The following is a 12,354-nucleotide window of genomic DNA, read 5'->3' as shown; positions in this document are numbered from 1 at the left end:
ATATCTTGTTCTCGTAATACTAAAATCCCATACTGAAAAAACTTTAATGGAGAGGGAGGGGCTGGTCCAGGTTAATAAGCCTGGACCACGCAGCATTGGGGCCTGGACTCAGCCACAAGCACGCGCTAGGCTGCGAGCGCAGGCGCACGCTTGCTGACCCTGGAGCTCAAGCGTGCGTGCATTGCACCGAGGCTGCGCGCTGGCAGCCCAGGCGTTGGGCGCTGGGCTTGTAGCCCAGGTGCACGCACACTAGGCTGGTGCCATGCGCTGCCCGCCTGGGCTGCGGCCGCGCATTGGGAGCCCAGGCGCGCGGCCTGGGTCTTTATAAGTTTAATTTTTTTTTTTTTAAATAAAAAAGAAAGAAATTTAAAAAACAAAGCAGAATAAATTCCTAGTTTAATTTAAAGAAAATGAAAATTTTTTTGAATGAGTGACATTTGAAAATTAAACTAAAATTAAATTGGATATTTTTTTATATAATTATTTTTTAATAATTTTTTTCTTAAAATTATTATTAAATAATTTATTTTAATAATTTTGGGAGAATATCACTGAGTCCTACAATTATCTTATATTAGAGTTCATTAATGAATATTATAAATTTATTGCAAATAAAATGATATGTTGCTGGATGGGGTTATCAAGATTTAATAGTACTATAATTAAGTAAAAAATTTTCTAAAATTGATTGTGATTTAAATCAACTAGTGGAGATTCTATACATATTTCTTAAATATTCTATTTTTGTATCTTAAGTCTAAATTAGACATTAATTTCTATTATCAACGTAGTTTATTGATGTTATTATTGGATCCGTAAGCAGGCATTTTTTTTTCTTCCAAACAATATTATAAAACAATATTATAAATAGGTGTGAGCAATATTTAATTTAAACTAAAAAAATCAATCAAATTGAATTAATTTAAAATTTTAATTTAATTTTTATTTATTTCGGTTCGATTTGATTTTTAATTTTAAAAATTTTAATTATTTCATTTTAATTTAATTTTAATTAGAAAAAAAAACAAATTTAATTGATTATTGATTATAGTATATTATTTTTAATAATATAAAGAGATTAGATTATAATCAAAATTAAAATATTTTAATTAAATTTTAAAATATTAAAAATAAAATTTAAAAAATACGTAAAAAATAAAAAATTTATTAAAAATTTCAATCAATCATATCAAATCGAATTAAATCGATTCGATTTAATTTAATTTTTAATTAAAATCAATTTGATTTAATTTTTAAAAATATTAAAATTTTCTCACCCCTAATTACAAGGTCATTGACTGAAGAAATATTATAAAGCGAAAGTCTACTATTAACACTAAAATAAAAAAACACTAAAATCTTATTTAATTTAAATTGATTATTTTTTTTGAAATAAACTTTTCAAAAACGTAACTTTATTAGTTGAGAGAAAATAAGTTACTTCCTCTCTATCAAAGGAAGAGATACCTTCAATTTCTCAGGAAGTCAAGCAAAAATGACAACCAAACATGCATAATTTTAATATTTTTTTGAGAATTTAAAATTTTTTAGTTGAATTAATCCAACCAAACAAGGCCTAAATCCTAATAAGATACATAAACTAACAAAAGAATCCCAAACTTGAATCCTAGAAATCTAAACATAATTGATCCGGTCAAAAAATCCGAAAAGAAGCTAAATTGCCCGCTCCTATCTGGCTTCTATGGCCGCCTACTTATGAAAGTAAAACATGCATCAATCCCACAAAAACATAGAATCATTTCACTTGTGTAATTAATATTCCTATAAGAGAATAAAGGATAAGATACATGATCTTTTGTTTATATTTTAGTCTCTGTTTGATTTTAAAAAATAATTTATATTTAAAAAATATTTTTTTAAAAAATATTTTGTGTGGAAAATATTTTTTAATAAAATAATTTATTTTTTCTCACTTTACTACTTTTGATAGAGATTATAATTAAATAAAAATATTTGTACACATATTTAAATTTTTAAAATTTAAATTTTATTTTTTTATAACATTAACTCTTTAATATACATCATTATAAAATTTATATTTTTAAAGTGATGATCGACTCCGGTGAAAAGAATTAAAAAATAAGTTCACTAATGATAATAAATTTTAAACACTATCAAAAAATATTAAATAATAAATAAAATATAATTGTTAATTAATATATTTTTTAATATTTATAAGAAAAAATATAAAATAATATATTATAATATCATTTATTTTTATTTTATAGTTCATAATTTAATTTATATTAAAATAATATCTCATGATATCACACCATTAATTAATAATATTAATTTTCAAACGCTATTAAAAAATATTGATATAAAAATAATATCACAATATATTATTTTAATATAAATTAAATTATAAAAATGTAAAACTATTTTAATGACACCATAATTTTTTTGATATTTCTCATAAAATGTTAAGAGAAAAATTGGACTTGAACCGTAATACAGTCTTTAAAGATCAGACAGAACTAGTATAAGTTACACACTGACGTAATGCGTTTGTAGTCCAACGGTTAGGATAATTGCCTTCCAAGCAATAGGCCCGGGTTCGACTCCCGGCAAACGCAATCATATTTTTCTTGTAAATATATATTGTAAGAAACTTTGTAATTGCATTTTTTAAAAAAGAGAAAAAAATATTTTCAAAATAAAAATTATATAATTTTTTAATAATAAGTTTACAGCATTTTAGATTATTGACTTACCTTTGGATTTCATTATTTGTTTTATTTTAAATTAAATTGTTTAAGATATTGTAATACCCGGTTAGATTTCGGTATCGGGATTCCTACCTTCCGGCGGAATCTAGGGTGTTGGATCTCTCTAGAAGGGTAGAATGTGTTTTCTAAAAATATTTTCAAATGATTTTAAGGGTTTTAATTGAAAGAAAATTTAGTTTTTGAAGAGAAAAGGCCAAGGAGGAAGAACCCAGGTTCGGCCGCCGAAGGTGATGTTCGGCCGCCGAACATGAGATGGTTTCGGATGGACTTTTGGCTTCCGAAAGTTGAGTTGGGCAGAAACCAGGTTCGGCTACCGAACCTCAAGTTCAGCCGCCGAACATGGGGGACTTTAGGGTGCTGGTTTGGCCGCCGAAGGTGGCTCAGCCGGTCGCCTATAAAAGGCCTCAGACAGAAAATGCTCGAGTTTTCTCCCCATTCTCGGGCTAAGGTGAGTTCATGTCCTCCCTTGGTCGATTTCAAGTTTTCCCTTGACTTTCCAAAGTGTTATGAGTTTTATCCTTGGTTTTGAAGAGTTTTAAGCTTGGATCAAGGATTTGGAGCTTGGAGACCCCGGAGCTAGTTTCCTCCACATCTCCAAGGTTTGGGTCACACCAACCCTCGATCTCCAAGAGGTTAGTGTAGATCTCTGCTTTTCCTTATGTTTTAATGAGTTTTAAGTAAGTTTTAAGGAGATTTGATGTATGTGTTTGGGTAGATATGCATGATAGGGTTTATGTGAGTTTTGTGCCAATGTATGATTACATGATGTTTTGTTGGGGTTTTAAGTTAGTTTATGCCCCTTTATGCATGTGGGAGTGAGTATGCATGTTTGGGAGAGAGTATGTAAGGATTTGGGTGTATTGAGTTTGGTTTTTGGCTTGGCAGAATCGGACCTGTCATCCAGAGGGGACCAGGTTCGGCCGCCGAAAGGAGTTTCGGCCGCCGAACCTGCATGGGAGGCAGTCTTTCGGCTGTCGAACGTGCCCCCGAAGGCTGAGTTTCGTTTCTGTCTGGGGGTTTCGGCCGCCAAAGGTGCCGCCGAACCTACCCGAGTTTCGTCTCTGGAAGGGACTTTCGGCCGCCGAAGGTGCCGCCGAAAGTGCCCTGTCCAGCCGTTTCTTGGGTGTTTTCTATGCATGTTTTATTGATGTTTAGAGGGGTTTTTGGGGAGTTGCTTATGAGTTGTTAGAGTGTATTTGGCACCTCATTCGAGTCCACCTGTGTAGGATCGGACCCGAGGGACCGAGGAGGCCAGTAGTGCTAGCAGTTGCAGAGTCAGTCAGCGACTACCAGGAGGTGAGTAGAACTAAACCTAATCTTTTATGTACGAAATCGAATGCCTAAAGCATGCTCATGCATCATGATTATATGTAATAGGATGATTGCACTAGTTTCACGAATGTGACGCATTGCATTATTTGATGTTGATTCAGGAGGTTCGGACCAAGGCGACTTCAATAGCCCATATCTGTCATTGAGTCTTGGGTGAGTCTTTTGAGAGCCGGACAAGTACATATAGGAAAGTCCTTGTGAGCTCTCTGTGGACTAGGCACCCTGTCATGTATGTGAAAGTCCTGTGTGAGCTCCTTTGGGGGAGCCGGGCACCGACAGAGGGATTTTTGAGGTCATGTCTGATCCTTGAGAGTAAGGATGCTAGCAAATAAAGGAACTCTCAAAAACACTCCGTGGGGAATATTTAGCTGCATGAGCCCCGAGACGGACCAGAGACAGTTTTGTGATTTCTTTGTGATATGACGCATTTCATGAGAGCATGTAATTAATGATCTGTTTTCTATGTTCCTACTCACTGGGCTTTTAGCTCATCCCTTTCTCCTAACCCCAGGTTTGCAGGTTTAAGTCAGAGTTCAGAAGTCAGCAGGGTAAAGATTAAGTGAAGTGTGTTTGTAATGTAATAGTTTATGTTTATGTTTCAGTTTAGTAGTTTTAGAAGTGGACATGTAATATAAGTTGATGTAATGTAATTTGAGATGATGTTATGTAACTGAGTTATTGTAATGTAAAGTTAGTAGAGTTATGTTTATTGGATTAGTACTGTGCTTGGCCCTGAGACTTGGTTAGTCCCTGTTTAATATATGATGTATGTTTTGTTTTAGATGTGGAGTTGAGTTTGAACTAATCTTGTGGCATGTGTTGTGTACCACGCTATGGAAATGGATGAGGACCCTAGAGGAGGTCTTATGTTTGTGGTTTGATGCATGCACAGGTTAGGTTCTAGTTCTTTGGATGTAATCCCAGCTTGATGTATGTTAAGTTGACCCAGCTAGAGTTTTGATAAGGGCTCTAGTATGGGATATGTTTTCAGTTATCCGGCATACAGGTCAGGCTCGGTTTATACATCTGATGTTTGAGTTTTTATGTTAAAGTTTTGATCTTGTATGGGATTTGACCAGGTGATAGGAGGTATGTTTGGCTTGCTACGGGTCCCGGCGGCCTTAAGCCGATCTGGATCCTAGCGCCGGTGGCGGTTCGGGCCGTTACGGTAGGGTATCGGTTTCCGGGTCGTTACAGATATAATAAACTCTTATTATTTTTTCAATATTCATAAATTTAATATCACATATATAATTTAACCAAAAAAAAATTGATTGGCAATTTTTTTTCCCCTTTCAATAGTTGGATAGACTTATTTGAATTAAATTGAAATAAAATCAAATATAGAGTTACCCATAAATGAAATTTAAAACAATGAGAAATTTGTGGGATAAATATATGGTTTAGGATTATTCATTCTGAAGGAAAAATAATATATATACATTTCTGTGAATTTTATTAAAATTATTTTGATAACCGTAATTTTCCTTTAGAATTTTTGTTTATATCAAGAATTAAAATTAATGAATGTATTTTACCAGTGTTAGAAAAAAAAAAAAAGCCAATAAAATGATTGCAAAGCAATTACACAATCTAACAAATACCAAAATTAATGTCTCATAATGAAAAAAAGTAAAATTAAAGTGGTTAACTGCTCAAGATAATATATGAATGGATATTATTTGATTTCCCTACATTTTATGATTTCATTATAATTAATTAATTAATTATAAACTCGATTAGGGGTGAGCATTCAGTTGATTCGGTTCAAAACTGAACTGAACTGAATAATCTAAAAATTAAAATTTTAGTATTTACGAAAACTGAATCGAATTGATTTTAGTCAGAAACTGAATCGAATCAAACCGATCTGATTCAATTTGATTCGATTCGATTTAATCAATTTAAATTTTTAATAAATTTTTTTTACACATTATTTTTACTATTTTAAAATTTAATTGAAATATTTTAACGTTAATATAATCTAATCTCTCTATATTATTAAAAATAATATATTATTATTATTAATCGGTTCACTTTGGTTTTTTCAATTTTTTTTCGCAATATATTGAAAATCAAAAAATCATTGGTATATTCAAGGAATAAAAAAGTTTATACAAAAATACATTAAAGGGGTATATAGGTTTGATTCAAATTAGGTTTATAATTGTTTTTGAAATACTGATATACTTGAGATATTTCAGACGAAATAATTTCTTCAGAAATACCTCTGCCACCACTTTAAAAACCAATTTGGAAATCTGGTGGTTTCTATAAAATAACTTAATTTTTCCTTAAACTAGTAAATATTTTTAATTAATTAATTTTTCTATTGACTCAAACGCTAAAAAATATAGAAAATGTATTACAAAAATATTTTTCATGAAACAAATAGATTCTTAATTATTTTGTGATTTTTTTATTGAAAATTGTCTTATAGTGTGTATTTATTTTTTTTTTTAGTGATTTACTATATAATTCCTGATAAATATTTTCCATTTCCTGGTCCATGATAGATCTGGTTTTCTTCTTAGTCCCTTCTTGCTGGGCTTCCTGGTGGATCTCTCCATGTTCTTCCTGGTGAAAGGACCTGTAAATAAGAAAGAATGGTCAGGGGCTTACCGGGTGTGCCCCGGCAGAGGCCCTCCGACGCTCAAGTCAGATTTTATGGCTCAGAGTAGTATATTTAGGCAAGGGTTACAGTAAGAATAAAAATGGTGTCCAGGAAGGAGAAGGAAGAAGAAGAGAGTCCCCTTCTGCGTGGCCTCTACCATGATATATATATCTGTCTCTCTGCCACAATGCTAGTTGTCTTCTGTCGCCTAGCTCCGTATGTACGGATGTGTCAGGCGCCTGCTCCATGCGTAACGGCCATTAATTCTCCTCTGATACGTATGATTCTCCTCTGATACGCATGCGGAAGGACCTACCAGCGGGGCATCTTGGTCATTTTCCCCTTTCCGGGCTGGGTTGAATGGTAGGGCTGAAGTTGAGCCTGGTGAGGGCCTGATTACTGGGCCGAGAGGTTTGGGCCGGTTTGATTGAGGAGTCTAGGCGGAGTCCGGCCCTGCGACTGAGCGGGCTGGACCTGGCTCTCGAGGGGAATATTGAAGCCTTCGGATCATGGACTGTTTTCATGGGCCTGGCCTTTATACCGGGGTGAAGAAATCCAGCGATCATCAATTGCCCCTTTATCTCCTCAGCAATTATTCCATGACTGGTGAGGGGATAAATCTTTAAACTCTATTCATGACCGAGTGGTCTGAGAACTGCTCCTGTCGAAAGTATCCCTTTCTTGCCTTTTTATTATTTTTGCCTGAGCGTTGGACTTTTGTGTATGTTTTTTGCCCTTGAGTATTTATGGGCTGTCTTCTTTCGAGCGTTTTGCGGGCTCTTTGTTGCTTGGACCTTTCTCTAGGTCAGCTGAGTTGGTTTAGTGTGAGCGGTCAATTCTCGAGGTCGTTGCCTCTCATGATTGTCCCTGATTCTCTGTTTGGCTTTGTATTTTGGTATGCAGTTTGCTTAGGAATCGCCTTGCCTTAATTCGGTCTGTCTTATCGGGTTTACCAGTACTGCGCTCGTTTTCTTGAGATCGGCATGATGCTTTGGTACTTTTGGCTGTTGTGTGAGATTAAAGTCTCTCTACCTGATGACTTGAGCTCCTTTGGGAGGTCGGAGTTTAGCTTTTTCATTTATGGTCCCGTGCCCCAATCTTTTATGTGAGATCAGAATTATATTCTTTATGAGTTGTTTTTGCTTGTAGCACCGGATGATCTTGGGGATTCCGGCTATTTTTGCTCCGGGAGATCTTTGAGATCTTCGCCGGTCTTCTACCTCAGTGAGGTCTTCTGCCTCATTGAGGTCTTCTGCCTCAGTGAGGTTTTCTGCCTCAGTGAGGTCTTCTGCCTCAGTGAGGTCTTCTGCCTCAGTGAGGTCTTCTTTTGTCAAGACCTTATTGAGGTCTTCCTTTGCTAGGACCTCAGTGAGGTCTTCTTTTGTCAAGACCTTATTGAGGTCTTCTCTTGTCAAGACCTCATTGGCGTCTTATCTTGTCAAGACCTTATTGAGGTCTTCCTTTGCTAGGACCTCAGTGAGGTCTTCATGCTCCGGGAGGTCTTTTAAGATCCTCACCGGCCGTTTTTATTTTGTTTTCCCGGGAGTTCTAGGGAATCCCGGTCTTCTTTGTTTTCCCGGGAGTTCTAGGGGATCCCGGTCTTCATGCTCCGGGAGGTCTTTTAAGATCCTCACCGGCCGTTCTGGGGTGACCTCGGGGCCCCGCCGGCAGTTTTTTGTTTTGTTTTCCCGGGAGTTCTAGGGGATCCCGGTCTTCATGCTCCGGGAGGCATCTTTAAGATCCTCGCCGGCCGTTCCGAGGTGACCTCGGGGCCCCGCCGGCAGTTTTTTGTTTTGTTTTCCCGGGAGTTCTAGGGGATCCCGGTCTTCATGCTCCGGGAGGCATCTTTAAGATCCTCACCGGCCGTTCCGGGGTGACCTCGGGGCCCCGCCGGCAGTTTTTTGTTTTGTTTTCCCGGGAGTTCTAGGGGATCTCGGTCTTCATGCTCCGGGAGGCATCTTTAAGATCCTCGTCGGCCGTTCCGGGGTGACCTCGGGGCCCCGCCGGCAGTTTTTTATTTTGTTTTCCCGGGAGTTCTAGGGGATCCTGGTCTTCATGTTCCGGGAGGCATCTTTAAGATCCTCGCCGGCCGTTCCGGGGTGACCTCGGGGCCCCGCCGGCAGTTTTTTGTGCCTTCTTGAGGTTTTTGCACAAGATTCAGGCTCATTGGCCTTACTGTCGCTTCGTCATCTCAGCTGGTTTTGTGCGTAACTGAGGTCTTGTTTATTTTTTTGAATTTTTCTGCAAAATAAGAGCTTGCACAGAGCGTATATAACGAGAATGCTTGTTGTTAATTCAATAATATCCGTCAATAAATAATATGTCACACATGTCACTCGGTTTCACCTTTCATGCAAGTATTAACTCTTACAACGTTAACCCATGCATTTTTAGAGATGCAATAAACAATATTTTGCGTGTGTAAATTTCTTCAGGACTTTTCGATCTATAAAATGCAAGCTATTATCAGGATATCTAAACTCATAGAGATTTATTTTAAACTTAGTCTTACTATTTACATGCAAAGCATGCCTTTTAATCAATTTATAAAATCATCTGTAAAAAATAATTACCAATAACTAAAGGCAATCTTGAAATTTAAATTCTATCTTAGCTATTTGGGACTTCGAATACTAATTGTAAAAAGAATCGGTTAATTTATAAAAAAGAGTCTTTTTCTTTTTCTTTTTCTTTTTCTTTCTTTTTTTTTTTTTTTACATGCATGTCTATATGTTATATTATCATGCACATGACATGGCATGAGATGAATGCATATGTAGACACATGCCTACATAGAACTACGAGAAGAGGAGATAGGAACCTGAATGGGAAAAGCATCCATGTCAGCTCTGATGGCAACAAACGGAGGCCCACCAGTGCCGATCTAAGCCCGAATACCCATTTTCTTCTGCTTTTTCTTTTCTCTTTTCATCCTTGCTGTCCTTTAATTCATTTGCAAAACTCTCTGGACCTTTCTTCTGGTTCTCCTCATTCAGATCTTTCACATAAGCTACACCAGAATGATTATCTTTTTTAAATAAATTGTCCTTCAATCCATTTCTGCACTTCACTTCATTGGCACAGGATGATCCCGTCCCCTTGGTTTTCTTTGAATGGGTCATGAAGTCTTCATCGTCACTCAAATTTTCCTTATAAGAGACCTGTTGCTTACGCCGATCAGATCTCCTTGGGCGCTTTCCATAGCTACTCGAATTCACTTCTGCCTTAAACTCACCATCTTCATCAACTAGCATATCTTCTTCAGCAGGTGCGATTCTTCTTGCATTGATATAAATGTATATGTATTATTGGCATACAAAAAAGCCAATAGAGAGGACACTTGTCCTGCTGTTATAGGCTCTAGCCCATTCACGCGTTCACCTTCCTCATCTCCTTTTCCTTTCTTTGTTTGGTTCCCGAAAGCATTAAACTGCCTCCCAAATATTTGCTAGTGTTGTTTCTTGCGGTGGTGCTACTCACTACTCACTCTCTTACCCAATACAAGCCACTAATTAACAAGCCTCCTCCTGCAGTTGGTACAGAGGACGCAACACACAGGCCACCAGCAAAGAAGAAACCCCCCCACTGTACAGCCATAGGCCTCTGTCATCCGATTAAGCGCCCAACGCTAGAGCTGGCCTATTCAATTAGGGGTTGAAGGCTTGCCGACCTAGTAATCTAACCGGCCTATCGAGCTCTTGATTGTCCGACCTACGGGTTTGACCACGCAGATCCCTCGACGCTCTAATCAAGCGTTCCTTCGATGCTCTGCCCAGCGAAGTTGTTTCCTGCAAGAGACAATTTGGTGAGCTCGTCAAGCCTGGAAATCTGAGGTGAAACAGAGCCACACAAATTCGATTCTGTCATCTCCCATGAAACCACACGCCCACGAGAGCGACGAACTCCTGCGCTCGTCTTCAAGCTGGCCAATGTCTACAACATTATTCCTTCCGACCTGAAACGCGAGTCCGACCTCAAGCATGGCTCCGACCTCAAACACAAGTCTAATTTTGAGCATGGGTCCAATCTCAACGAGCAATCTATTACTATAGTCGTCGGATTTGCCGAGTTCTCCGGCCTCCAGCATTACGCGAACCAGAAACAAGAGAGCGGCAACTGGACGCGACAATCATTTTTATCCGACCCGAAATGTGAGGCCGATCTCAGACACGGCTTCGTCCTCGATCACATCTAAGCTCGAGCACGGATCCGACCTCAACAAGTAATCTAACGCTGTGGTCGTCGGATTTGCCGAGTTCCTTCTGTCTTGCTATTTCGACCAACCAACCCAGAAATATTTCTCTGCAGAACACTGGTTCCAGAAGCCAAAACCCAGGAAGAAAGGTAACGCTTCAAACACGGATCCGACCTCGATCACATATCTAAGCTCGAGCATGGATCCGACCTCAACGAGCAATCTAATGTCGGGGTCGTTGGATATGTCGAGCTCCTTTCAGTTTTGTTACTCCGACTAGCGAAACCATTAACGGTCTTACTAGCGGTGCTTGATCAGTCATTCTCTCGACAATCAGAAGGACTAATGCCGACCATGCCGACCTGGGTATCTCATCTCACCTTGTCTTTGAGCTGGACGGCGTACCGCGTCCGAACTTATCCACCTTGCCTGGATATTTGATTATTTCCTATTATCTTCAGGTTGCTCTGATACTTGAGGGGCGTTGCTTTCCAACAGAGTTGGATGGCTATGAATCGTGTATCCTCTGACCTCATGTCCTATCCGACCTGAAATGTTAGTCCGACCTTGTCTATTTTTCATTTATTAATTTTCTCTCTAACTTGCTAACCTGATATTTTACAGCCGACCTCACAACTTCAACAAATATATATATACTTCTCATTCTTTTTTTTTTCTTTTATAAAAAAAAATTAAAATCTACACTCAGAGACAAGCATTTCGATATGAAGTTTCACCTCGTCAGATCTCAAAGAAAAAGTTAGTAGTAATAAAATTCAATAAATGTTAAAATAAACAACGAGGGTAGGAAAATGAAGATTAAGAGATTGTCAAGATATTCTTAAACCAGCTGGGTCTTTCTTTTCAGCTGGGTTATCCGCTCAAACTTTCATACCTCATGTGGATCTCAATGGGTGGATCTAGAAACTTCAGAGATAGTAAAATCTCTTTCGTTCCCACAGACGGCGCCATTTGATAAATATTTTCCATTTCCTGGTCCATGATAGATCTGGTTTTCTTCTGGGTCCCTTCTTGCTGGGCTCCCTGGTGGATCTCTCCATGTTCTTCCTGGTGAAAGGACCTGTAAATAAGAAAGAATGGTCAGGGGCCTACCGGGTGTGCCCCGGCAGAGGCCCTCCGACGCTCAAGTCAGATTTTATGGCTCAGAGTAGTATATTTAGGCAAGGGTTACAGTAAGAATAAAAATGGTGTCCAGGAAGGAGAAGGAAGAAGAAGAGAGTCCCCTTCTGCGTGGCCTCTACCGTGATATATATATCTGTCTCTCTGCCATAATGCTAGCTGTCTTCTGTCGCCTAGCTCCGTATGTACGGATGTGTCAGGCGCCTGCTCCATGCGTAACGGCCATTAATTCTCCTCTGATACGTATGATTCTCCTCTGATACGCATGCGGAAGGACCTACAAGCGGGGCATCTTGGTCATTTTCCCCTTTCCGGGCTGGGTT

General features: G+C 38.1%; 1 non-coding gene across 1 annotated transcript; it reads left to right on the top strand.

The window, feature by feature from the left end:
* The first annotated feature begins 2,525 nt into the window (after window positions 1–2,525).
* Window positions 2,526–2,597, top strand: TRNAG-UCC. The gene has a single exon. It is a non-coding gene; the product is annotated as a tRNA-Gly (tRNA).
* Window positions 2,598–12,354: the final 9,757 nt, after the last annotated feature.

Source organism: Manihot esculenta, chromosome 11 (genome assembly GCF_001659605.2).
Source record: "Manihot esculenta cultivar AM560-2 chromosome 11, M.esculenta_v8, whole genome shotgun sequence".
Lineage (NCBI taxonomy): Eukaryota > Viridiplantae > Streptophyta > Magnoliopsida > Malpighiales > Euphorbiaceae > Manihot > Manihot esculenta.
The sequence above is the reverse complement of the archived record's forward strand: the minus strand, read 5'-3'. Positions and strand labels throughout refer to the sequence as shown.